General features: G+C 39.3%; 1 long non-coding RNA gene across 4 annotated transcripts in view; it reads right to left on the reverse strand.

Moving 5' to 3' along the window:
* Window positions 1-7983: 7983 nt before the first annotated feature.
* The window catches only part of LOC137157348 (uncharacterized), an 88283-nt gene continuing 69986 nt past the window's right edge, over window positions 7984-26280 (reverse strand). For 2 of the 4 annotated variants that reach the window (XR_010921081.1, XR_010921080.1), the window contains exons 3-4: window positions 12617-12670; window positions 7984-8798 (exon numbers count right to left, since the gene is read on the reverse strand). This is a non-coding gene — a long non-coding RNA (uncharacterized lncRNA). Of the gene's footprint in view, window positions 8799-12598; window positions 12671-26280 lie in introns of all 4 variants that reach the window. The other 2 variants (XR_010921082.1, XR_010921079.1) reach the window with 1 other exon arrangement.

A 26280-nucleotide genomic window follows, 5' to 3' on the forward strand; every position in this document is an offset into this window, starting at 1 on the left:
GCTCTTATTAAACATAATTACTCAGGATCTATCCAGTTAATCCATCTTCTAACAGACAGACGGATAATTTTACTGGTACTCCCTGACTTTGAAATAAATGCTAATATTAATAAAGGGTACTATTGAACCTACTTATATTTTGATTAACTAAACTACACGCAAACACATGGGAAACGTTTGATTAAATTAATGAGTGGTCTCTCTGTCACTTTTCTTTTAAATTGCTTGATATCTTCCTCTGGTTATATCATGTTTTATTGTTGATGGGCCACATTTTTAGCCCAACATCCAATTTTGCATGTCTGGTCTTTCTGCCCCCTATGTGCAATTGGTGATATGTGCAAAGATGGTGCACACTGTTTTTGCATACACAGTCATTTCCACGCTCTTACTGGGTAGTTTGTGCATTAGATGTCCACTTTCACATAATGCACAAATGGAAAATCAAGGACTCCCACCATAGACCATCACCTATTGCCCAATTTATAAATATGAAGGGGGCAATAAATTCTGCCACTCCTAATATAGCCATCTGGCTCATTCAACTTCAAGTGAATTGTAGTTGCTGCTCTACACCAGCCATATGAAAGATGACTGGGTATTTGGGAGCCCAAATTTGCACATGTGATGGTTAAGTGCATACAAAATGGGTTCATGCTTATTGTAGCAGTGAGATGCAAATGCAAAACTGGAAGCTAGTCCAAGGATAGCTGAAAATACTTCCAGCATTTCTGTGCTTTCATATGATTCTACTATGCTTTTACAAGAGCAACATGTATGTACTCTATTATAGCTATTGATACGTTACCAGTTCTTAGCGCATGGTGTTGCCATATAACACTGGAGATATGTTTTAATACTAAGTCCATTCTTAATATTCAACATTTAATTTAAAACAAATATGAAATCTATCTCTGGGAGCTCCCCGCATTTCTTGAATCTATGGTTTAGCATTTTCAGTGGACACTCAAAGATGTTCTTTTAAAATTTCAGGAGCATCTATTTGTATGGTAATGGAGCATTAGCTGCATGTGAAAATTGCATATATGGGAACTTGTGCAGTCAGTGGATTCTGTGAATGCAACTGTTGTAAAATTTGGTCCCAATCAGCCCTAAATTATGTTTAAAGTCTTCCACCTCTCTACCTCACACTATCTCTTCCCACCCCCTACAAAATGTAAAATAAACAAATAAAAATAAAATTAAAGTCAACACTAGCGAAATGGAATTTGCCCAGTAACTGAGGTTTCTTCTGATTTACTCACCCAATATAATTTCAGGTTCTTTGTGGATCTTTTGAATGCCCATAAAGTGTTATGCCTTACTTGAACTCTAATAGGTTAATGAAACAGGAAGTCCCCCCACAACCCTCCTGCATTCATTTGTTTTGGGTGAAGTTACACCTAGTTTTAAACTGCCACTGTAGGAGAGTCCCAACTTGTTTCTCTATCAGTTGACTTTGATAACCTGCCAAGCAACTAATCCTGCCTGACATGCAACTCACATGATATAACTCACCTGCACTTCATCAAAGCAGTTAACCTGCCTTTAGTTTTAAAAGAAGTAAGTGTCATCCTGCCAACAGTTGTTGCAGGCACCTGGAAAACATGTTTTCAAGTGAGTGTGCATGGTCCTTCTTCAAGAGCTTCATCACTAGCATTTTGACCTGCTTTCATGGAAATGATCCATGAGGCAACGCAGGTGCATGCTGTCCATGGGATTCCAAAATGAATGGATCCCTGCTAAGTGCATCATTTCTATCTGTTGACTATGTGATTATTCTCTTCCACTGGATTTTGCCTTGTTCTCTTATTGAAGGACGCCTGCAGTTGCAATAGCAATATATTGTTTGCCTGAAGCACGGCTTTCTTCCCCCATTAAGTGTTAATGAATTTCCTGTCTTTATTCCTGCAATAATTGTAACAGCATGTTGTAGAATATACTGTCCACACTTTATTAAAACCTAACAGTGTGATCCTGCATTCCCTGCTCTGGGAAACTTACCTCTGATTTCATTTGTGGTTAATTTCAATAGGTAAGGGTTATACACTTGGTTTGAATTCCCCAAGAGCCTGATCCAAAGATTCCCATTGACTTCAGTGAGCTTTGGATCAAGCCACAAATTCCCTCCTAAGCTTCATAGTCACAAGGAGATAAACAGAAATCAAACAGACTGGTAACAGAGAGATCTTTTACACAAGCAGAGATTGGCCGCTGACCAAAGAAGCGAAGCTACCTTTAGTTAATTAAATGTTGTTTCCCATGTTCATCACAATGTAGCATTTAATTTGAAACTATAGAAGAGAGCATCTATGCCACAATACCATGGAAACTGGTTAAAAATATTAACCACATCTGTGTGATTAGAATACTTGTTAATGATTCAGCCATTGATAATGGCTTTGCCATCTCCATGAACTGATTGGGTTAATATTTGTAGCTTGACATAAGATAAGAGCAGATGTGGAAAAGGCACTTTTCTATCATTTCCAGGACAATGTGCACAGTGATAGCACATCATGCTGTTTCATGTTTTATTGCAGTCCACTTCCACTTGACTTGCTGGCTGAGGATCTGATCGTGTGAGGTTCTGGGCACCGCCTGGAATGCACTCAGTCCCTACTGGCTTCAATGGAAACTGAAGACATTCAGCATCTCTCAGGAAGCTCTCAGTACACAGTAGAATTGGGCACTTAATTAGATACTGTGGAGTTTCAAAGCAATGCACATAAATGCTGCTATACGTTAATGAGATTTGTGCAGGAGCCTCATAGACACAACTTTAAAAACGTACCGCGAGGAAGTCAAAGATACAGCAGAATCTGCAGAGACTCACCAGTTTGATCCAGCATTTCAGAATTGTGAAGGGGGGGGGGGAAATGATGGCCATTGTAAATTGTTATTTTGTTGATTAAAGCTTAGAAGAGATGAGAATAGGGAGCTGAAGAGTCTGCCACATTTTTCAACGACATGAAAATGTTTACCCCTTTCAACCACTTTAGAAAAGCTGCAGGGACCATGCAGAGAAGAAGTGGGAATGCATGATTTCTGCAGCTGACCTGAAGGAGTCTGTTCCTGGGCAGGATGGCATAAGGCTTTATCAGTGGTAGCGATGGTGGGAGTGCTCATGTTGACAGGCTCCCAGAGGTTTTAACAACTATGTCCTGTAACCCTGCTCTGAACAGATCTAGATGGCCTGATGGTCAAAATACTGGAGGCCGCTGGAGCCTGGTTAGTGTTTTCATTTTTGCTACCTCTAGTGGAGCAGCACAAGTGCCAGTAATGGTGGGACGTTTTAGCAGTAAAATGCTAGTGAAGAAAAAGCTAGAATGAGACAAAAAGGAAAGGAATGGGAGGAAATGGGATCCGACTCTAAGAAAATAATACTAATAAAATAATTATTGTGCCTAGCTCTCATACAGCACTTTTCATCTGCAGGTCTCAAAGTGCTTTACAGATGGAGAAACTCAGGTACAGAGAGGTGAAGTGAATTGCCCAAGGTCATCCAAAAATCCTGTGGTAGGTAGATCCAGGAATAGAATCCAGCCTCTTCAATCCCAGCCCCATTATCAAGCCACTAAGCTGCACTGCCTCTGCACTAAGTTTGGGTAAGGTTTACCTACCCACTTCCATAGGCCACTAACCTGCCGTGATTCAGTTTATTTCATACATAGACTTTAAAGCCAGAAGGGACCATCTAGTCTGGCCTCCTGCACATCACAGGCCATGGAACCTCAACCATCCACTGCTGTGACAGACCTGTAATCTCTTGTTGAATTACTGAAGTCCTCAAGTCTTGATTTAAAGACTTCAAGTGACAGAGAATTCACCATTTACTCTAAATGAAATCAGCTGATGAACCATGTCCCATGCTTCAGAGGAAGACCAAAAAAAACCCCAAAGTCTCTGCAAGTCTGACTTGGGGGAAAATTCTTTCCTAACCCAAATATGACAATAAGTTAGACCCTGAGCATGTAGGCAAGACCAACCAGCCAGACATCCAGGAAAGAATGATCTTGAGTAACTTAAGAGCACTCCCCATCTAGTGTCCCATTTCCAGCCACTGGAGATATTTGCTAATAGCTGTTGCATATTGGTCATATGCCATTGTAGAACAACCCCATCGTAGAATCCTCTCCATAGTCTTATGCACAGTCTTGACAAAAGTTAGGTTTTTACCCCCACTACTTTCCTTTGAAGGCTGTAACATATATATTGCTACCTATAAGAAGAAGCAGGGCAAGCCAAATCAGATAAATTATTTCTGAAGACTGACACTGAAAGGGGTAATGTAACCACCAAACTGTGAGGGATATGGAGCAAAATAAGTCTCCTGATTAAAGCCAGAATAAGGGAAGAGTCTTACTTCAGGTCAGAGATGCAAGGTGCAGAGTAAAAATGAATGCCCTTGGTGGGGAAAGGAAAAGGATGGACAATGTGTACAAAGCAGGACTCATCAGCCTCTTATATTTAAGTCTTATATTTAGGTTTTCAAATAACACATGGCATTTTCTTAAATCTCCCCTGATGACAACAAACTCTGATTTTCTGAAAGAAACATTATTTAAAATGTGTGCATATTTCTGGGTGTGATTCAACCCTTTTTAAAAAATGGCCAAGGTGCAGAGTGTCATTCAAAAATGTCAGAGCAGAAAGTTGCCCAAATTTTCCCCTGTCAGACAGCAATTCACCTCAGCTGGGTTTCCTGGTTAAATGCAAGGTTAGATAAATACTTGAGTCAACTACTTCTTTCAGCAAAGGTAGGATTAAGGAGGGTGGCCTGTTCTGATGCTGACAGCTTCTAAATGGTTCCAGATTGATTTTATCTCCAAGTAAAGATTAGCCTCTTCTATGTTGTGTGAATTAAAACAAGGGGCAATTTCAGTCATTATTTATGCTAGAAAGGTCACAAGGAAGGAGCATGAGGACCAAATGGCTACAGCTTCCCTTTTGTCTGGGTTGTCAAAGGGATGTAGCTTTTGGCTCTGGTTGTCAAAAGGATATAGCCAGGGACCACGGTGACTCAACACATCAACTGCCATGATTCTTAGGGAGACTGGGGCAGAAACGAAAGCAGTTCTTCCATGATGCACACCCCCCCAGGACAGCATGGTGGTGAGAGTAATGCGTGAAGCTAAAATGCTTTCCTCCTCCTTAGTCCGGGTCACCCTGACCATCTGTCTTCTAGCTGGGTATAAAGCAACATAATCACTTGTTGAAGTTACTCATAGAGTAGCCAACAGAGGGCACTCATAGACTAAGATGGCTGTCACGTTTTAACTCCCATTCAGGTGAAGCTGGTCTCTTCCATGCAGCGTCTGATTTCTTTTCTCCTTCACGCAGCACCATAGATCCTGGAAATCAGCAGCTGCAACGTCCTTCCTCCAACCCAGGCTGGCTATAGGACTGGACAATATCTTTTTACAAAACACTAGGCAATATCTGCCTTCAAAACTCCACTTGCAAACCCTGCAAAGGCAGGAATAAGGAAAGGTTACCGTTACTAGCTTGCTATCGCCGCTAAGTGGAACCAGAAAGATTTATCCTATGCTTTCCTTCGCATCCATTGTAGCTGAGAATGCAAAAATATACAGGCTGCAAGAATTTGGCATTGTTAATAATTCACTCTGCATAGATCTCCAGTGGGAAATATTTTTGAAAAGGGGGAACCAGGTATTGTTACGCAGGGCTACTGTGACTACAGCAGGGAGGACAGAGTCAGGAACTGTTGGTTCTCTGCCCAGCTCTATTGCCACTCACTTACATAAACTAGCTTGAGTCACTTCATCTCTCCGTGCATTGGTTTACTTACCCATAAAACAGATAGTAGTACCTATCACACAGAATGGTGTGGAGGAACGAATTAATTCACGTTTGTAAATCAACTTGAGGGCCGCAGATGGAAGGTTCCATAGAAGAGCGCAATATTATTGATTATTGCTATCAAATTCAAAGAATCTAAATCACTTAAGTTTTGTAACATTGATCACTGGAGACAGAGGGTATGTCTACACTGCAGCTGCGAGTGAGCCTGCCTTCACTGGTAGACAGACTCATGTTAGCTCCTCCTAAGCCAGCAGGCTAAAAATAGCAATGTAGATGTTGTGGTTCAGATAGAAGCTCAACCCCACTCCCTCCCCGCCAGCTCTGAGCTGGTGACTAGCTAGAGCTGCTGACCAAGCCAGAATATCTACACTGCTATTTGTAGCACAGTAGCTCAAGTACCTGGGTTGGGAGGCTCACTTCCACCTGCAGTATAGACATGACTTAATTGTTTGGGAGTCAGGGTTCTATTCCTAGCTCTTAACTCAGGTTTCTACACTACAATACCACATGAGTCTACTGGAATACAGAGCATGGAATTGTATGTTGCGGATCATTTGGGGCTTGTTTGGAGACCAGTCTGAGATCGGCACATTTCCCTTGTTTATATGGCTGGAATTATAGGAAATGGCATAGTAGCTTCAACATATTTGGGAACTGTTTTGACTTCAGTCAATGGTAATTCTGATAGTGGAACTGTCATAGAATTAGGCTGAGGGTTCAAGTGTAAAAATGGCCATTCATAAGGGAAAACATTCCTTTAAAAACAGGAGGCACAATGCTCTTCTTCCACCCTGCATCTACCTCAGATTCATTTTGGAAAAGATTCATATCCTTGGCTGTTGTTTTGAAAGCTCAGACACATTATATAACCCTAGTGCCAACTGCTGAACTCACTGGAGCCACAAAAAGGGCTGGGTGATGAACAGCTTTGAAGAGTCAAACATCAAACCAGCCTCAACTTGATTTTAAGAAGCATCCTAAAACAAACCCAAACACTGGCTGAGTGAATGATTCAGGGGATTGGTACAACCTTCTATATTTCATATCTTATGGAAGGAAATCAATCAGCCAACCATCCTCTCTATTTGGTTTCATGGTTCTCCACACCCTCCCAGATTTTATAGATTCAAGGATTTTAAGGCCAGAAAGGATCTTTATGATCATCTAGTTTGGTGACTAGCTACTTAGCTTTCAGACTAGGCAGACAGATACATGCCTTGTTTTCCATTCTATTTGTAACTCCTGTTTATCTTCTGCCTGCTTGTTGCTTCATCTACTTAGCTCAACTTCAAGCCCATCAGCTGGAAATTCAGGATTTCACTCTATGGTGCTTTGCCAGGTCCAGTTTTAAATGACTCACATGATGAAACTTCCACCACTTGCATCAGTGACATTTTCTGAAGTCAACACCTAGGTAACAGTCAATTACAGGTGGCCATGTGGTGTTCATTCTTCTTGTTCCTAGCTGAGTTACCCAAAGTCAATGGGAAGGAGAGATGTAACAAAGAAAGAGGAGAAAGTATTATTAGCTTTTCATAAAAGGGCAGGACACTCATCACCACACTCAAGGAAGCTGAAAATACACCAGTGCTTTGCTAATGTTACTTTTCCATGTAAGCAATTGCTGTGTTTGTCATCGGGTTGTTATGCAATCACTAGTGAGAGGGGGGTTGGCTTGAGGAATTGCAGCTGGAGTTGAAGCATCCAGGAGACCATGCCTTTTTCAGGTGTGGCTCCACAGTATGACTATATTTGAGAACTTCCAATGAACACATATATAAACAGCAGTCACATACCTCTAACACAAATCGTTTCAGTGGAACCCAATCCAGTTTGTAAACTCAGAGCACAGGCCTGCTCACTCAGTTTAAAACCCCATTCTCGGCAGAGATAGGAAAGTCGTGTTAACTGGGAGCTTAAATTTGACTTCAGCATTTCATTTAAAAAAATTAGACATGCAATCTGTATGTTTGCACTCCATTGTCAGAAACTTCCTTACGCCGCAGACGGACTCATTAAAAAATTAACATGTTGTGATTCCTTCGTGAAATGTCTTCAGATAATTGTTACAGCTATGGTCCTGGGGCTGAAGAACTGTGATTCCAAAATGTTTTTATAGACTACAAATTGGATGCTTTTCGTTCAGGTTATCTAATTTTAATTAAAAATTCCCCTCCGGCAGCCCTTTAACTCCTTTGAAGTTACTGGCGTTTTGTCATCCTTGGGTTGTGAGCAGTTTCACACTGTCATTGCATCAGATTTTATGTCCATAGAAATAGTTTTTCAACAGTTCTTTCACGTTACACAAGCTTTCAGCTGCAGGAGTTTTATTTCAGGTTGGAATGAAAAGTAACAGATCAACTTTATGTAAAGGATGCTATGCCTGTAACACAAAATAAAACCATTCTACATCTATACATCAACTAATACAATCAACAGCAATTATTAACCTAGAGGCACAGTTATAGAACACAAAAATATGACATTTATTTTCAAATAGCTGGTTGCCATTTTCCACCAGTGTTTTTCTGTTGTATCACTCTTTCATGAAACATAAAATGGACTGTAGTAACAATGTGCATTGTGGGGTGTTAATGGAACACTAAAATAAATCAACCATATATATATATATATATATATATATATATATAATTGTCCCAACCACGGCATAGTATCTGCCCACCAATAGATGAGCTCACAAAATGTTCAACCTTTCCATATCCTGACATTTAAAAGCAAAACCATAAATACTTACATCATGTCCCTTAGCATTAGTGTAAGAAAACGTGTTTCAACCACTGGACTTGACAATGAATGCATTTCACGTGACTAAATAGCATAATGTTTTTAAGACAAACCGCTTTTGTCAGGCACAGGCATAAAAGCGATCCTCTCTCAGCTGCTTTATATATATGCAGCCCATAGAACATGTAAGCTCTTGTAACTTATTGCCAAGGCATTTGGTGATGTTTCTGCAAAAATGAAAAAAAGGATTTAGAATGTAAGTATCTCATAAGAAAGGGCTGATCTGTTTGTATTTTAAGCCTTACTCACTAGGTTCAGGGGACAGGATATTAATTCCGAAGTGTATCGGCTGTATTTATTTCAATGATTTTCCTTGTTAGACATTTTCTTAAAGGAACCATTTGGGTTGGAACAGCAAATAGTAGCAATGTTTTTATACTGCCCTGCGTAGCTTCTCACATCTGTATAAACAGTCAGATGTTCAGTTCTGCTGTTCTGTTACAAGCAATGCTTCAATAAAGTGCCAAAAAATTGGGAACACTTGAATTGATTGAGATAAAATTAGACCTTTACCCCAAATGTTTTTAAATCATTAGAAGTCACAAGAACCAACAGCTAGTGAAGACAAAAATGAAGATGTCAAAGCATAAAAAGTTTGCTGGCCAGCCAGAAAAGAAAGCAATGAGGGTGCGAGAGTGGGAGGAAGAAAGGGAAGGCTTTCATCTGCGATTTCTATTCTTCTTCTATTATTTATGGCATCTGCTGGGAAAGCAATACAGACAACCCAGGAAGTTTTTGGAGAACGTTGTGTACAACTTCCTGGTGTAAGTGCTGGAGGAACCAACTAGGGGCTGTGCTCCTTTTGACCTGCTGCTCACAAACAGGGAAGAATTAATAGAGGAAGTAGAAGTGGGTGGCAACCTGGGTAGCAGTGACCATGAGGTGGTAGAGTTCCATTTCAGTGAGAAGAATCTTGTCTTATAAAATGCTTCAAAAAGAAGCAAGTTGAGGAACCAGTAGCTTAAAAGATTTTGTGGATTTTTTTTTGGGGGGGGGGGGGAGGGGGGAACCGCAGAGGGGAGAAAGGGGGCAGAGACATTTGGCAGCCCGAATGATCATAGTTATCCCAGTTTGAAATGGATGAGGTTTCTAAACTCAGTCTGACATACAATATGTATAAATAATGAGCAACTATATCAAATAAATACTTAGCTGATGCTGAGAAGTATAACTTCAAAGAGCTTAGATCAACCTATTTACTATTGTGGGCCACATGTGCAGCTCTCTAGGAGTTGTGTGGATGTGGCCCACATAATATATATACTGTCTGTACAGCTTTGAGCATGATACATGGGCCGCAGCTGTGTGCTGATTGGGTCCCAAGTGGCTCATAGTCCATGGGTTGAGAACCACTGGCTTAAAGCAAACCTGCACCCACACTGAGCCCCACTGATTTCAACAGGAATCCCCCTGGAGCTCATTGCAGGATCAAAGCCTCTTTTTGCTGTTTCTGGTGTTGTTAAATGGTGTTTGGCAACATGAATTTTGAATGCCAATGATCCCAGGTCAGCAGATTCCATTTGTTTATTACCAATTTGCTAAGTTTCAAAAACACGCTCTGTACTCAAGTCTCAGCATTTTGCTATGACAACCTACCCCGATACATTGCGAACAACAAAGAAAGCAATGAAGGGAAAAGTAGACATATGTGCCAGTTCCCCCTGCAGCCAGGGAATCACATGAATCTCATCCAAATTCAGAGCGTTTACTATTTTTGTCCAATATGGCACCAGCCACCAGTATCCAAATAAGGCAGAAGTCAGCCGCATGAGATCAAAACAAGGAAGATACCAAAAACATCAAAAGAACAAAACACAGGATTTCCTCCAAGTTCTTAATAACAGGCAGGGGAGCAACAAGCCATCTGATGATCTCAGCACAAAACTCCGAAGTGGAAGAAGCTTGCACATGTTAAAATAGGTCTGATTTTAACAGGTTCTCACACTAAACTAAAGAGAAATGGACTTTTGGTCTTATTTGCACTGGTGTAAGTCCAAGAAACTCCATTGAAATCAATGGAACTATTCAAGTTTCAGACCAGTGTAGCTGAATCAGTAGTAGAATCAGAATCAGAATGTAGTAGAATCAGCCTATGGGTTTTCATTGACAAGCACGCTGTGTAAGAGTTAAGGGCTGCATGAAGATACAAGTTTCTGGGGGATTCTTTGATTTACAGAACAATAAGCTATACCGGTATTAGGACTAGAGCTGGCCAAATAACTTGCTGTAAGACATGGGGCACATTTTGTCCTTTTTTCCCCTTAGTCAATAATTATATATAGAAGAAGATTCCAGATATGTCACTATGTATCACTTTGAAGCCTAAGATGTATGTTGAGTCAGTGTGAAGCAACAGAAACAGCTATAAGGATAGCTCAGAGCTCTTTTTGTTTAGAGCATAACCAGATTCAATCATCACTGGGATTCTTGGTCTGTTTCTGTCCGGTTTTTAAATTTTCAGGCATTTTTTTAAAAAAAAAACCAGGTGACTACGAATTACACCCAAGCGATAGCACAGTTTTTCAGCTACTAGTTATGCATACATTTCTCCATTAGTTGCCTCCTCCCCGTAAGCCTCGCACTGTCGTAGGTGGACGGGGAGGAGAGGGCGCAACAGCACTAGCTTGATATAAACTCTCCAAAAGGAGCTTAGCACTTTTACACTTCAAAGCAGAGATCGCTTTTAAAATGGTTCAAGACATCAAACAATATAGAATTCCTAATGAGGATTTAAAAGGCAAAAATGACAGCCCTGGATTCTTTAAAGCATTACTCTGCATGTTTGACCATACTGTCCTCTCCTTAATCCTTTGCCCTCCCCCTCTTAATAAACCAGGCAGACAGCCAACTGATACAAGGTTTAATGAAATACAGGTAGGCAGCTCAGAGAAGTTCCCATTCTCTACCTTTCTAGATCTGAATCAGGGGGAAGGGACGGGAGCTTTCCCAATTGCCCGCTTAGTCTAATATATATTTTCAGTGGAGAGGGTCCCCCACAAAAGCATGTCCCCTCATCTTGTGTTTCATGAGTGGTGGGGTGATGGCCCTTACTCCTGCCCCAGCCCCCACTTCCACTCTCAGCCTGCTAGATTCTGGCACCTCTGCTGCCTTTCCCATCCCTTGGCTTGACAGATATTGTTCAGAGGAGGACTCCTTACACCTCTCCATTGTTTCTTCATACTCTAGTGGGAGAAAGTTCCTTCCTCCCTCAACAATCTCCCTTCCCCCTCCCCACATACATACACCAATGGTGCATCTTATTATTCAGGGAATGTCTACACTTAAAATGTTAGACGGGCACTACCACTGCAGCACTTCAGTGTAGACACTCTCTGCAGAGATGGGGCTGGTTCTCCTGTAGTTGTAGTTAGTCCACGTCTCCGAAAGGCAGCAGCTCCGTTGACAGAATTCTTCCATCGACCCAACACTGGGGGTTAGGTAGGCATAGCTACTTTTCTCAGGGGTGTGGATTTTTAAGACTCCTGAGAATGTAGCTATGCCAATGTAAGTTTTCAGTGTAGACCAGCCCTAAATTTCTTAGAGCTGTCATCCTTTGAAGCAGCAAGCGTCTTTTACTTCTCATCAGGCAGCTCCTGCTGCCTCAACCTATGTTTCCCCTAAAGGGGTGGCTTCACACTTTCAAAATTCACCTAAATAATAATGGGCCACGATTAACCATTTACTCACTATGGGGCTCAGCTATTTAAAGAGCACAAGACATTAAAAATAAGTGTGATTGCCCTTTAATACCCTCATTTGAATAAACAGTCATAATTTAAAAAAAAAAAAAAAGTCAGGTCACCATTCAGGATGTTTGTGTGTTAAAGACTCATCAGTCACATCATGGATTTGCTCACAAAGAAGGAAAGGCCTGCAGATTATTTATAGACCCGAGAAGCAGAACAGGAGCACGATTTTATGGAAGCAAAAAAAAAAAAAAAAAAAAAAGCAGATGATTCCAATTCACCTCCTTCACTTTACTTACAGCATCACTTTCACATGTGTTGTCCTTCTTATGGGACCATTTCTTCAAAGTTAACTGCAAAAGTAAAAAAAGAATGGACTTATCCCATTTTTGCTTCTTTTTGATGTATAAATGTTGTAGTCTAAAAATAGTGGGGGTTTTATTTTGTTTATGTGTGTGTTTATTTTTCCTTGTTCCTTACATTAGAAATTTGAGCCCTGTCTGGACTAAAAGACAGAAGAACTAGTTAAATGAAGCCATCACATTTTTTAAGAGTGGGAGAACTCAGCAATTGGAAGAGGGAAGGGAGTTTTAGTCGGACTGCTCAAAACATTGTTTATGTATATTTAACTGCAATGCCTAATGAACAATTTACATAAAGGAAGCCTTCATTAAAGATTCCAAATTAATTTGTTCTGAGACCTTCCCAAAGAAAACCAAACTCCCCATTCCTTATTTTCTACGGTAAAAAAATAAACAAATAAATTCACATCTTTTTATTTAAAATGAAAAATCTTTTACACCTTCTTTGTAAATCACAGAGAAGCAAAAAAGGGCATAAGCCCAATTTTTTAAAAAAGCTGTTGCAGGTCCCCTTTAATGGAGAAATGGTTTTGTGGACCCCTGTCTCATATCCAAATCTTCACATCAGCTTCCCTCTGCTTCCATTTGCAATCACGCAATTACCTCTCCTCCCACTGCTGATTGAACTATATACATGTAGCAACTACAGTGATTGGAGGAAAAAAAAATTAGAAAAGCATGTGAATCTATTTTTTAGCTTCTTTTAATGTGACTTCACAGCTGAAAACCAAGGCTACGTCTACACGGCATGCTTCTTTCGGCAGCGTGTAGTGTATGTATCAGGTAGTCCCTCTAGCATAGGTTTAAGTTGCACTGTAGTTTGTGAGGCATGGCTTAGGTGAGAAGAGTAGACATGCCTGAAGAGTGTGGGTCCATACCCAAGTACATACCCTGCATGGCTCTCTACTTGTTCAAGCCAGGCCTTCCTGTTTGCTATTTTTAGCTATGGAGTGTTCAGCTGTCTCCCAGCTTCTGGAGCCTTTCTCCACCTCAAGGAAAAGCTCTGGCAGCTTCCTGCTGCTAGAGCTCTTCCGCACCACAGTGAAAGACTTCTGCTGCAGAGGGGAAAGGATCTGGTGGGAAGGAGGAAGCGAGGAAAGGTTTTCTTGCCTTTTCTTGCCTCAGTGAAAGACTCCGGAAATGGGGAGCTGCTGAAGGCTTTTCCTGCTGCCTTGCCACCGCCAGAGCCTTTCACACACACATGTAGCTACACACCGCAGTGTGAACAGAGCTTGCTTTTCACTGTAGTGTGAAGCTACACATACTCTACAAACTGATGAAAGCAGTATAGCGTAGATGTAGCCAAAGTGAAAGAACTGCGCCCTGTGACCAGCCTACCAGGCAGTGATCCTCAGAGCATAGCTTGAGAACAACTGTTTTGAATATTTTGAACTTATTGGAAATCGGTCATCCAAATATAACAGATTCAGTCAAATTAAAAGGGCAAAAGTATCAGTACTTGCTAGTGTACCACTGATTGGCTATTTAGCCATGAGATAACTAAGCACACAGAGCAAATTAAGTTTCTAATACAGTTACTCAGTTTAGATTTGATAGGCTACATTGTCACCTGATCTCTTTAATTGTTTCTGAAATATTGGCATTCACCATCATTTCTGCAAAGGCTGAAGATAAATGACAATAAAACTCATGACTCCTCATTTAATATTTAAGGAAAATAAGAAGAACATTCTCTCTTTTCTTTTTGCCCTAGTTTTGTTCCAACTACAGCATGTGCTGTTTCTGATTTTGCTACAGAAATAATTATGAGGAAACCCTGTCCCCAGTAGCACTAATTAGTATTCACTTTTTGCATTGGGTAGGAAGAATTAGGGATACGTAATGCATTGATTAAAACAACAGCGAACCACCATGGAAATGTTGCTAGTTTATAATTTTCAAATTTCAAACTTCTACAACAAAATAGGTATTAAAATTTAAATTGAAAAAAAAAAAAAGTTGAAAAGCATGAAACAGAATCTGGGCTTGATTCAAAGCCCACTGACTTCAGTGGGAGCCTGCCCACTGACTTCAACGAGCTTTGGATTGGGCCCAGGACTGCCACAAGCTCTCTTGGGTTCCAGATAGTTTACTGAGCCAAACTCTGGTCTGTAACACCCACACACTTCATTGGGGTTGTAACTAAGGGCAGCTTTTGGTCTGCTGTGCTTCTCAAATGTTTCTGAAAATGGGTTTGAAACCAATACGATTGTGGCTTCCCATATGAGCTATTTTGAACTTTCTGAATATGTTCATCCTTCCCAAAATATAATGGACTCTGGACCTTTTCATTATAACATTTCAGTCACTTCCAAAACCACTTTTTATTTAAATGGGTGTTGTTTTGTTTTTACAATAATTATTGATACTATTTTGACTAATATTTTACATGCAGTTGCTTGCCCTTTACATACTGTACATGTTCAATGACCTCTGACATGTACATGTCAAGTGAGGTCCCTCTGACACCAAAACAGTACGCAAGAAAATTCCTGCCAACAGCAGGTACGTACTGACCTAGATTAAGTTGCCTGAGATGTCAAAGCCCTGAAAAAAGAAGGTAGAATTGACCTAAATGACTTCAGGCATAAAATCTGACCAAAGGAATTATGTCAGATAATATAAGCAGAGAGAAAAGCATGTAGGAAGTATGAAGGATCAAAGAGAACTCAAGCTATTGTGATTTTTGTTTTCCTCCTGCTAGAATGAATATTCCTAAATGTATTGGTGTGGAAAGAAAAAGCATGTGCTGGCTGCCACGTTTTAAAATGCAATTTACAGACAGAATTTTTTTAAAGAATACATTTTCAAAAAAGAAAAATGTAGGAATTACTAGATGTGATTCTGCACTCTATTTTACCTCCATTCTTCATCCTGAAAGCCTCAAAAGAAGGGGACTTATATACCTAATTAGAAAAAGGTACTTTGAAAGTGTTGGGAAGAAGGATATTTTGATAGTGATCTTAAATGTTTAAACATTTTCCTATTCTACATTGGAACAAAAATGAGATGTTTCAACGTCTTTTGTGAAAAATGAGCAAGACACACGCCCACTTCAGGACATCCCGGTGGTCTGGACACTTGCCCTGTGCTGTGGGAGATTATCTGTATCTATCCGTCACACCAGTGATTTTGGTTGCCGTCCTCATGGGAATTGTGTGTCAGGGTATATTTGCTTAGATTTTACATCTAAATTAAAGATGATCAGGTCTAAAACTTCATTAGCCTGGTTCAAACCTGGAAATACTATTCATCAAGATTCTTTAAAAAAAATTAGTAAAATTTAGGGAAATCATTTTTCCAAAGGAGATTTTAATGAACATTGACAGTTATTTGTATAATCTGAGTTATGTGACATTGCTAAGATTTTTCTACTGGTGAAGATTAAATGAAAGTGTTTTGACAGCTTTCTCTGAAGGGATGATATTTAATATAGAAGAGTTTGTAATACAATATCAGGACCCGCAAATAACTTTTTGCTTTAGTCATGATGGCTGCCAGCTCTGGGGTGAACCCTCCCCCACTCTTTCTATTTACATCAAGTCAACTCATGAAGGGGAAAAAAACAAACCAAAATAATCCTACTACTCAATGTACATATGGAGGCAAAATGTTGTTTAGGCATTAATTTCCATGAGTTACAGACTAAAATCCTGAAAAAAATGGGCTTTGTGCAGGTAGCCTATGTAGGAAAGAGAGAGTGGAAAGTGATATTAAATGTTGAAATCCAAACACCCCTGAACTTTTGGCTGTTTGGATTCCAAGTTTACATCTCAGGCCTGTTGTGTTTCTCACTACACAATGAACCATCTAGTAGTTGTCAGTCCAAAAGCCTTACGTTAGAATTAGCAAAGCAACAAACAAGAAAGAATGAAACTAAAATCTCTACTTGATTATGACACTACTGGGATGGTGGACTCCATATAAATCCTTTTCCTTCTTTCAGAGTTGGGATTTCTTGAGATGTACAGTCACCTCCCCAAGATATCATTTGGATTTGTTTATTAAACAAAAAGTATCCTATGCTTAAGAAGCAATGAGAGGAAAAACATGAGACAGTAAAGCATTTACTTTTTCTTATCTAGTCAAAGATTCACTAGAACAGGCTAGGACATTTATAAAGAGTACAGATCCCATGCCAACATTTGTTTTCTTTGCCACGTCTGCAGCTCCTTCTTCTTACCCCACGCTACTTCCTGAGTTATTTTAACAATTCATGTGTTTCTTTCTTCCACAAAAAGTCTCTCCTTCAAAACCAAGATCTGAGATTTTCAAAGCCACTTAAGGGATTTAGACACACAGCTCCCATTAATTTAATTAGGAGTTTGCATGTCTACATTAGTTTGTTGGAAAATGTCCCCCTCCCCCAATGCAACATTTGGATGAAAATATTTTTTATTTTTGTCAAAGAATGAGATATTAAAACAAAAATTTAGCCTAAAACTGCAGAAAACTGAAAATATTTTGAATTGATTTTCAGCTCAAAGAAGAAAAAAAATCCAAAAAATTTCAAGGAAAACAAACTTTCTGTAATTTTAATTTAATCAAAACCCAATTCTCTGCCAATAAAAAGTTCCAGTGGCAAATTTTTGTCTTGCCCTAGTTGCATTCTTTCAGGAAGATTCGAAAATCTCAGCCTACTTCTTTCTTCTTTCCTAACGCCATCTGCCTTTCTAGTCTCTCAGGATGTTACCTGAATCCATGACGCAGACAGCATAAACAGATTTTCTCCTTTTACCTATAAGGGAGGCTTCTTGTACTGAAAACTTCTATTTTTTTGCCTAAATCAATATTATTGGAAACTTTATGGGGATAAGAGTACATAAAGAAGGAGAACTTCCCAGTTAGGCACAATTATTCACCATAATACTACATTGGCATCCAGTCAAGCTAAAGAATCATCATGTGCTTTTCTTAAAACTTCCATCCAAAACATTAAAGTGACATTAAATGCAAATAGCTTAAGATAAAATACTGTAAAAATAACACTTGCAATAGCAAATTTCTGAGAGATCAGGTGATGACAACATAGTATTCTAAAACATTAATAACTCCAGGCTTGTTTCATTAGACTTCAGTGACATTTTACAGAATTGGGGGGAGGAAAGCTGGGGGGAGGAATACCAGAAAGCAAAGCTCAGAAAAAGTATAAATTTGTCATTGGGAGCTACTCTTCAACTTCAAAGCATCTTAAATCTCTTAAAAGGATTTACATTTGAGCTGAAGGGAATTTAGGTAATAGGCAACTGTGAGAGATGTAGCCTCTAGCACAGTTTTCACATATCACAGAGCTATAGAAACAAACCCTATCGAGTTTCACTTGATGATTTAGTATCTCTGCAACATTTCATGCTACCCGTTGTCTCTTTAGCACCCATTGCACACTTGGTGAAATCTGTAAAGTTATACAATTGAGAAGCAGTTTCCCATGGAAATCATATTTTGCACTGCTAATGCCTCTTCCATTTCTTTACATATACTAATGAATTAAACCTCTAACACTGACCTACCTCAGTGGGGCATCACTCCACTTAACAGGCATGGAAACTGAGGCACAGAGTAGTTAAGTGAATTGATCAGGTTCACATAGCAGCCTCGGTGCAAAGACAGGAGTCAAATCAAGGACAAAGTGCACATGTTAACTTTAAATACATGCTTAGCAGCTTCCTTAAGAGGTATGCCTGAATCAGGGCCAAGATCTCCTTACTTCCAGTCCAGAGCTATTGGTTAATGTTACCTGTCTAACAACTGAGAACAAGCTAAGCGATCACTTAAAACAGCTCTTTTTCTTAGTACTAGGAAAAGATATTCAAGAAAGTCCCAAAACCAAAACCCTGGGTGCAGATATGCCCAAATGTGAAAGGATGTTCAGAATCCAAACACTGGTCTGGATTAGAATTTTGGAAATGGTCCACTTCATTATCATCATTTTCATAGGCCAAACCAAAACTTCAGATGTGAACTCCACAGCACCTGGGTTTTAAACATCCACATCCATATCTGAATGTTTCAGCTTGAGTTAAATGCTACATGGTATGGAAAGCTGCATCAACAAGACTGAGCTTGAATACTCCGGTTTGTTAATTATGCTTTCAAACAATTTTTTTTAAGTTGTGGAAGGAGTATGGCAGATGGCTGCCTACTAGTGAAAGTAGAGAAGGTGAGGAAGTAGGACTTCTGGGTTCTATTCTACATTCGTGGCCAGACACTGACCTCACTTTCACTGGTGTAAATTCAGGGTAGCTTCCTTAAATTAATGATGGTATTCCAGATTTATATTATACCAGTGGAAATAAGATCCAAATCTCTGTGGATTTGGGCAAATCATTTTACCTCTGTGTGCATCTCCTGTCCCATTTGTAAAATGGATATAAATACCACTCCTCTGCCTCACAGCTGTTCAGCTATCTTCAGATAACAAATGCTTCATAAATGTTTTAAAATATACAGATTTACTACCAGTACAGGAAGACAAATGGGCCTGGTTGAATTTTTTTTTTTGTCCAAAACAGAACATTTGTTTTTTGACCAAACAAAAAATTTTCATGAAAAAGTTTGATTTCCCTGAAAATTGTTTGGTTTTTTTGACAAAAACACAAAACTGAAAATTTCTGCCAAAATGTGCTTCTTCTCAATGATTGCATCTGTTGTACGGGTTTAAATCCCTATTCAAGTCAATGGGACTAGTGTGTGAAGACTGCCAGGGTTCACCATGCTAGAATGTCAAATACATTCTCCAAAAGGGATGTTTGGACCAACAAAATTTGCAAACCTTTCCCCTCATTTCCCCACAACAGCTGCTACTAACTTCCTTTCACATGCCCTTCCCAACCCTGACCTAAATAATGTAGATCATTTAGATCTTTGTAAGAGTTCTGACGGCAGTATGGGGGCATGGGGAGCTGCCCTATAGGATTTAGAACTCAGCTATCTAAGCTCAACTGCAGGAGCCAGTTCACTTCCAACCCATCAGGTTTAACCATTGCAGGAAGCACCAAAAATGCAGCCACTTCTGGGGTGAAACACAGTCGCTGCGGAGGTCAAGAAAAGGAGAAAAGCACTGTATCCAAGTGAAATAAGAGACTGAATCCCTTCATCTTACTGAATTATAAGCATTAGAAAGACACAATCATAATCAAAACATGGGAGAAGGAGTTCTGCACACACAGTAATCAGCTGTTTTGGTCAATTATTGTCAAACAGGAAAACAATTTGACAAAATATTAGAGAGAGATACGGGCTGGGATTTTCTAAAGAAAATAAGTGAATGAGGTGTCTAACTCCCATTGGCTTTCACTGGCTCTCAGTGGGGATTTGGCACTTAACCTGGTTCGATGCTTTTGAGAATCCCCTCCATTGTTACTATTTCTATTATTGTACCAACGAGGAGCCACAGTCATGGACCAGGACACAGCTGTTGATAAAGCAATTCAGACTCAATTTTACATTGGCATTAGAACTCATCCCATTTCTCTCTCTTTCACTGTCTCAGAGTTTGCTTTGTCAGAAAGAAAGGAGTAGTGGCTGTGAATGTTAAGGGCTTGTCGATCTTAAAAAGTTGTGCTGTGTTATCTATACCAGTATAATTAAAAATGTACATTACAGTACAGATAATATAGGTATATTGGTAAAGAGGTGCTTTATACCATGATAGCTACTTCTGAATGAGAAGGGGATAATTCTACAGGTATAAGGTACCTTTATGCTGGCATAACTGCATCCACACTTGAGCTTTTACTAGTGTAATTATTCTGGGTTTTTTTGTTTGTTTGTTTTTTTAAAAAAAAGCACATCTCTCACCAAAATAATTATACTGGTAAAACTGTCAACTGTAGACCAAACCTAAGATGGGGAAGAATTTTTAGGCAGGAGAGGATTAACAAGATATAATTATGCAAAAAAGCATTGCTTAGACAGCAGCTAGAGAAGACTCCTGCAGATGCTGATATTCCAACAAGTCACCAAAATCATTATCTGAATTCCAAATTTCTTGCCGGTCACTCAGGGCCGTTTTCAGACCTTCGTAGGTCCTAGGCACACTTGCCTTCGTAGGCCCCCCGACCGAAATAACTAATTTGATTTTAAGCTATTAATAAATAGTTTTTTAAATAAAAATAAAAAATTATATATAAATCTTTTTTCGTAGGCCCTGAAAGTTTCGTAGGCCCTAGACACTGTGCCTGTTGTGCCTAATAGATAATACGGCCCTGCGGTCACTAGTTCAGGGGAGAACATTTACAACCCTGAGTTCACACACACTTTTGTGAATTAAATTGATTTTGCACGGTCAAAGAATGCCAACCAAACTACCATTACATGTGTCAAATGCACCAAACCTGTGTCTCCAAATATGGCACCAAACATTGGTGCACCTTCAGAAAAATGCAGGCATTTGAAAGCCTAATTTTGATATGGAGTTGCTGCAACTGTGAGCAAATTCGATGTTCATCTATGATTGCGTGAACAATTGTGACACTAGAACATGCCTACAAACACAAAGATACGTGCATGTTTGTATGGGTGATTTTCAGAAAAAGTGAGCCTCAATGTTACTTTAACACTTAAACATTGTTTCAGTACTGTGGATTAATACTTGTGGTTTACATTAGATCAAAATAAATACTCTTTATATTGTTGCTTGCATGTTTCTTGCTGCCTGCAGATAGCACTTAAGACTAAGTGGCCCTTAGACTAAAATAGCTTTTTGAAACTGAGGATTCCCTCCTCCTTTTTACCTTTGAGGCAAATCTAAGTGATAATGTGAAATACCTGCACAGAAATTGGCATCTCTGTCTCACTAAACTGCGGATTAAGCCTTAGGGCAAAACAGAGCAGTGTGTGTAATGCAAAGCTGTTTGGCACAGGGTTTGAAGTTTCAAACCCTTTGCATTGTGTGATGATAGCTATTGATTTGTGCAAAAGGAAAATTAACTCTGAACTCCAAGATGACATTTCCCAGTGAATTTTGACATTAATCCTGGCTTTGGAAATGAGGGTTTTTTGTTTTTGTTTCTAAACTCTTGATGACAGAAATCTGGCCATTTGAAATTGTCCTTCTGGCTACTGGTATTCTGAAAAATGGGCCACCTCTGCAAACACTTGCGGATGTTATTTCACTTTTGGAGAGGAGTAGAGAGAAGTTTAAAGGGAGTTGCATTTGTGTTCTAAATTTATTAGTTATTCCGATCGTCTCTTTATTGGTATCAGAGTGTGCCTGGTGTCTGTAGCTGTGTTTCCTGATCCCATTAGATTCATACATGAAGCAAAGGTTTTCATTGACATTTCAAATTGTTCTTACCTGCTTACTTACATCAGTGTATGTGCATATATATTATATAACTCATATACATACTTTAACATGGCCAGATTTTGAGCTCTTTACTGAATTTTCACTCAGACAAACTTCCACTGATGCCAATGGGTGATGGCCTGGGTAAAATCGATAACTGGTCAACACTAAACATTTCGTTTTTCTTTGTTTTAATTGAAATGCAAAAGTGTCCATTTCAATTTTTCACTGAAATTAAAAAAAAAAAAAAAAGAAAGAAAATTAAACCTCCCTTGGAAGCTTATTCCAGAGCTTAATTATGCTTATAGTCAGAAAGATTTTCCTAATATCTAACCTAAAACCCCCTTGCTGCAGTTTCAGCCCATTATTTCTTGTCCTACCTCCAGTGGACATAGAGAACAACTGAAGAGGAGCGGAGAAGGGAAGATGACTATGGAGAACACCGTCCTCTTTTTAACAGTTCTTAACATTATTTAAAAACTTATCAGATCCTCCCTCAATCTTAGTTTTTCAAGACTAGACATGCCCAGTTTTTTTAAACCTTCCCACGTAGGTCATGTTCTCTAACCTTTGTCATTTTTTGGTGGTTTCCCTGGACTCTAATTTGTCAACATCTTTCTTAAAGTGTGGACACGAATTGCTTCCAGCAGAGGCCTCACTAGCACTGAGAAAAAGGGAAAATTACATCCTGTATCTTACATACAACACTCCTGTTAACACACCTCAGAATGATAGTCGTTTTTGCAACTGCATCACATTGTTGACTCATTCAATTTGTGATCCACTATAACCTCCAGATCCTTTTCAACAGTATTACTGCCTCACCAGTTGTTCCTCATTTTGTATTGTGCATTTGATTTTTCCTTCCTAAGTGCAGTATTTTGCACTCATCTTTATTGAATTTCATCTCATTGATCTCAGACTAATTCTCCAGGTTAAGGTTGTTTTGAATTCTAATTCCATTCTCCAAACCACTTGCAACCTCTCCCAGTTTTGTATCATTTGCAAATTTTAAAAGCACATTCACCACTCCACCATCCAAGTCATTAATGAAAATATTGTATAGTACGAATCCTAGCATTGAGCCCTGTGGGACCCCACTACATACACCCTCCAGTTTAACAGCAAACCATTGATAACTACTCTTTGAGTAGGGTCTTTCAACCAGCTGTGCAACCACATTTTAGTAATTTAATCTAAACTACATTTCCCTAGTTTGCTTATGAGAAAGTCACATGGGACTGTGTTAAAGGCCTCACTAAAGTCAAGTTATACCATGTCCACTGCTTCCCCCATCCACTAGACCAGTAACTCTGTCAAAAAAGGAAATTAAATTGGGTTTGACATCATTTGCTCTTGACAAATCCATGCTGGCAATTACTTATTACCCTATTATCCTACAGGTGCTTACAAATTGCTTGATAAATAATTTGTTTCAGCGTCTTTCTGTGTTTTTCTTGGTGTTAAAATTAAGCTGACTAGTCTATAACTCCCCAGTTTGCCTTTGTTTCCTTTTTAAAAAAGATAGGTACTATGTTTGCTGTTCTCCAGTCCTATTGTGAGTTCTTGCTAATGGTTCTGAGATGGCTTCAACTAATTCCGTAAGTACCGTAGGATGAATTTCATCAGGCACTGCTAACTTAAATACAGCTAACTTAGCTAAATATTCTTTAACCTGTTCTTTTCCTATTTTGCCTTGCATTCCTTCCTCCCTTGTTCTTAATACAAAATGTGTTGAGTGTCTAGTCACCATTAATCTTTTTAGTAAAGATTGAAGCAAAATACACATTAAATACCTCAGCCACCTTGATGTCATCAGTTATGAGTTCTCCTTTCCCGCTATGATGACCTATACTTTCCTTCGTCTTTCTCTTGCTCCTAATGTATTTAAAGAACCCCTTCTTATTGCCTTTTTTGTACCTTGTTAGGTGTAACTCAATTTGTTCCTTGGTCTTTCTGATTTTGCCCTACATGCTTGTGCTATTCTTTTGTACTCCTCCTTAGCAATTCATCCATATTTCCATTTTTTATAGGCTTCCTTTTTCATTTTCAGGTCATTAAAGAGCTCCTGATGGAGCCATATTACTATTCTTCCTATTTTTCCCTTTGCATAAGGATAGTTTGCAGTTGTGTCCTTAATATGGTCTCCTTACCTTATCTACCAGTTCTCTGAGTGTGCTAAATTCTGCTTTTTGGAAGTACATTGTCCTTATTCTGCTGCTCTCACTCCTTCTCCTTAGAATCATGAAATCTATTATTTCATAACCATTTTCATCCATATTGTCTTCTACCTTCAGATTCACAACCAATTCCTCCCTGTTGGTTAGAATCAAGTATAAAATGGCTGTCTCCCGGTAACTTCCTCTACTTTCTGAAACAAAAAGTTGTCCCCAATACATTCCAAGAACCAAGAAATAATGGGAGTTTTTTCCATTGATTTCAGTGAGGCAAGACTGTCACCCACTGTATTTACACAAACTGTCATTTGACATGCCTTAATCATGTGCCAAATGGGTGCTTTTCCTGTGCATGGAAGGTGTATACACATACACACACACAGGCTCATTCAGCTGCCCATAAAAGAAGGAGTATAAAGCTGGTTTGGGGGTGGCCGACACTGCAGCTTTTATAAAAAGACAGTTTTCCTTGCAAATTGAAAAGATTAAGGGAAAATTTTCAAAAGTGTTTAAGTGACTTAGGAACCTAAATCCCTTTTTTTTTTAAATGACGTAGGCACTTAGGAGATTAGGGCTCCTTGAAAGTCAGTAAGACATAAGCTCCTAAAGGCTAGATTTAAAAAGGGTATTTAAGCACTTAAAGATGCAGAGAGGTGCCTAAACCTTCAGGTTTATGAAGTGCCTAAGTGACTGAGATGTCGAACTCCCATTGATTTCAATGAGAGTTAGGTTCCTAACCTGCTTGGGTGCTTTTGAAAATCCCAACAGGCACCTAGTGTCTGCATCCTTAGATGGCTACATACTTATGTAAATCTGGCCTGAATTGCTTACATCATTTTAGAAAATGGGACCTGGGATCCTTTGAGAAGTTTACTCTAAAGTTTTTTCATTTTAAATACTTGCATTTTACACTTTGAAAGTCTACAAATAAAAATAAATGCGTTCTGCTATCTTGTGGAAAGCAATTTTTAGTGGATCCATAGTTATGACAGCCGTGCTTGCTTTTAATAGTAAGAATTTCATAACCAGCTTCTAAGTTTCTAGTGCAGCTTCCTTATTCAATCCATTTTTCCAAAAGGCAAAGGCACAGACAATTTATTTTGAATGTTCACAAGAATATCACTTTAAGTTGAAAATCCATTTTAACAGGAGTAGCACCGGTTAGATCTGTTCTGCTAATCACAACGTAACTATACCCACAGTATGTCTCATTATTTATGGGTTTGATTGGCAATTTAGGAAACTGCCATTGGTTATTTGAAGAGTGTGTTTATTTAGTGTTACAATCTTGGGTCATTTCCCCTCAAAGGAAACTTCAGACATATACAATGGCAAACTTGACAAATCATGTCAACACTTGGAATTGGACACTGCTTCCCATTAACTCTTAGGTAAACTAAATATATCTGGCAGAGACATTTTTGCTAAGTGAATAGCAACATTTGTACTCTACCAAGTCATTTTGATTGCCATCTTATATGCACTTGAGGTTGCCTTGCAATCTAAAAGTCAACAAAAATAGTACCCCAGAAATGCTTTGGAATGCGGAGGAAATTCATTTTCATTTAATTAAACTCTATAGTGTCACCCATTTTTCAATGGGATGGATTTGTTGGGAATATTTTCTTCCAGGATCAAAAAAACCTTTTCTTATGGGGTTTAGGAACCTACGGCCCCCATCTTGCGAATCACTTAATGTTCTTAACTTAGGCCCTGATCTAGCAAAGCACATAGGCATATGTTCTATGTGGATAAATAGGGTGACGGGAGAGTCTCCAATGGGTGAGATCTTTAGCAATCACCAGCTCCGCCTTTGACGGAACTGAACAGGAACTTCCAGCACAGGTTGTACGTGTTGACAGCAGTGGTGCCAATTAGGGAGTAATGGGGGTGGAGTACACAAATGCCCCTAGCCAAGGTTTTTGCACCATTGTGAGATAAGACAAGAGGGGTGTGATTGAAGCCTCCCAGTCCATTGTGGGTGACAAAAACCACAATGGGTTACTACTGGAAATCCAAATGGTATGGGCTACTTGAAACTTCAGATGCAACAGCAGATCCAATAATGCACTGTGGCTGTGACCCATTTTGGCGAAGGGGAACATACACCAGCCTCAGAAGATGGTGCATGCAAT

Source organism: Emydura macquarii, unplaced genomic scaffold, assembly GCF_026122565.2.
Source record: "Emydura macquarii macquarii isolate MOO-44397 ecotype Brisbane River unplaced genomic scaffold, CSIRO-AGI_Emac_v2 contig_1483, whole genome shotgun sequence".
NCBI lineage: Eukaryota > Metazoa > Chordata > Testudines > Chelidae > Emydura > Emydura macquarii.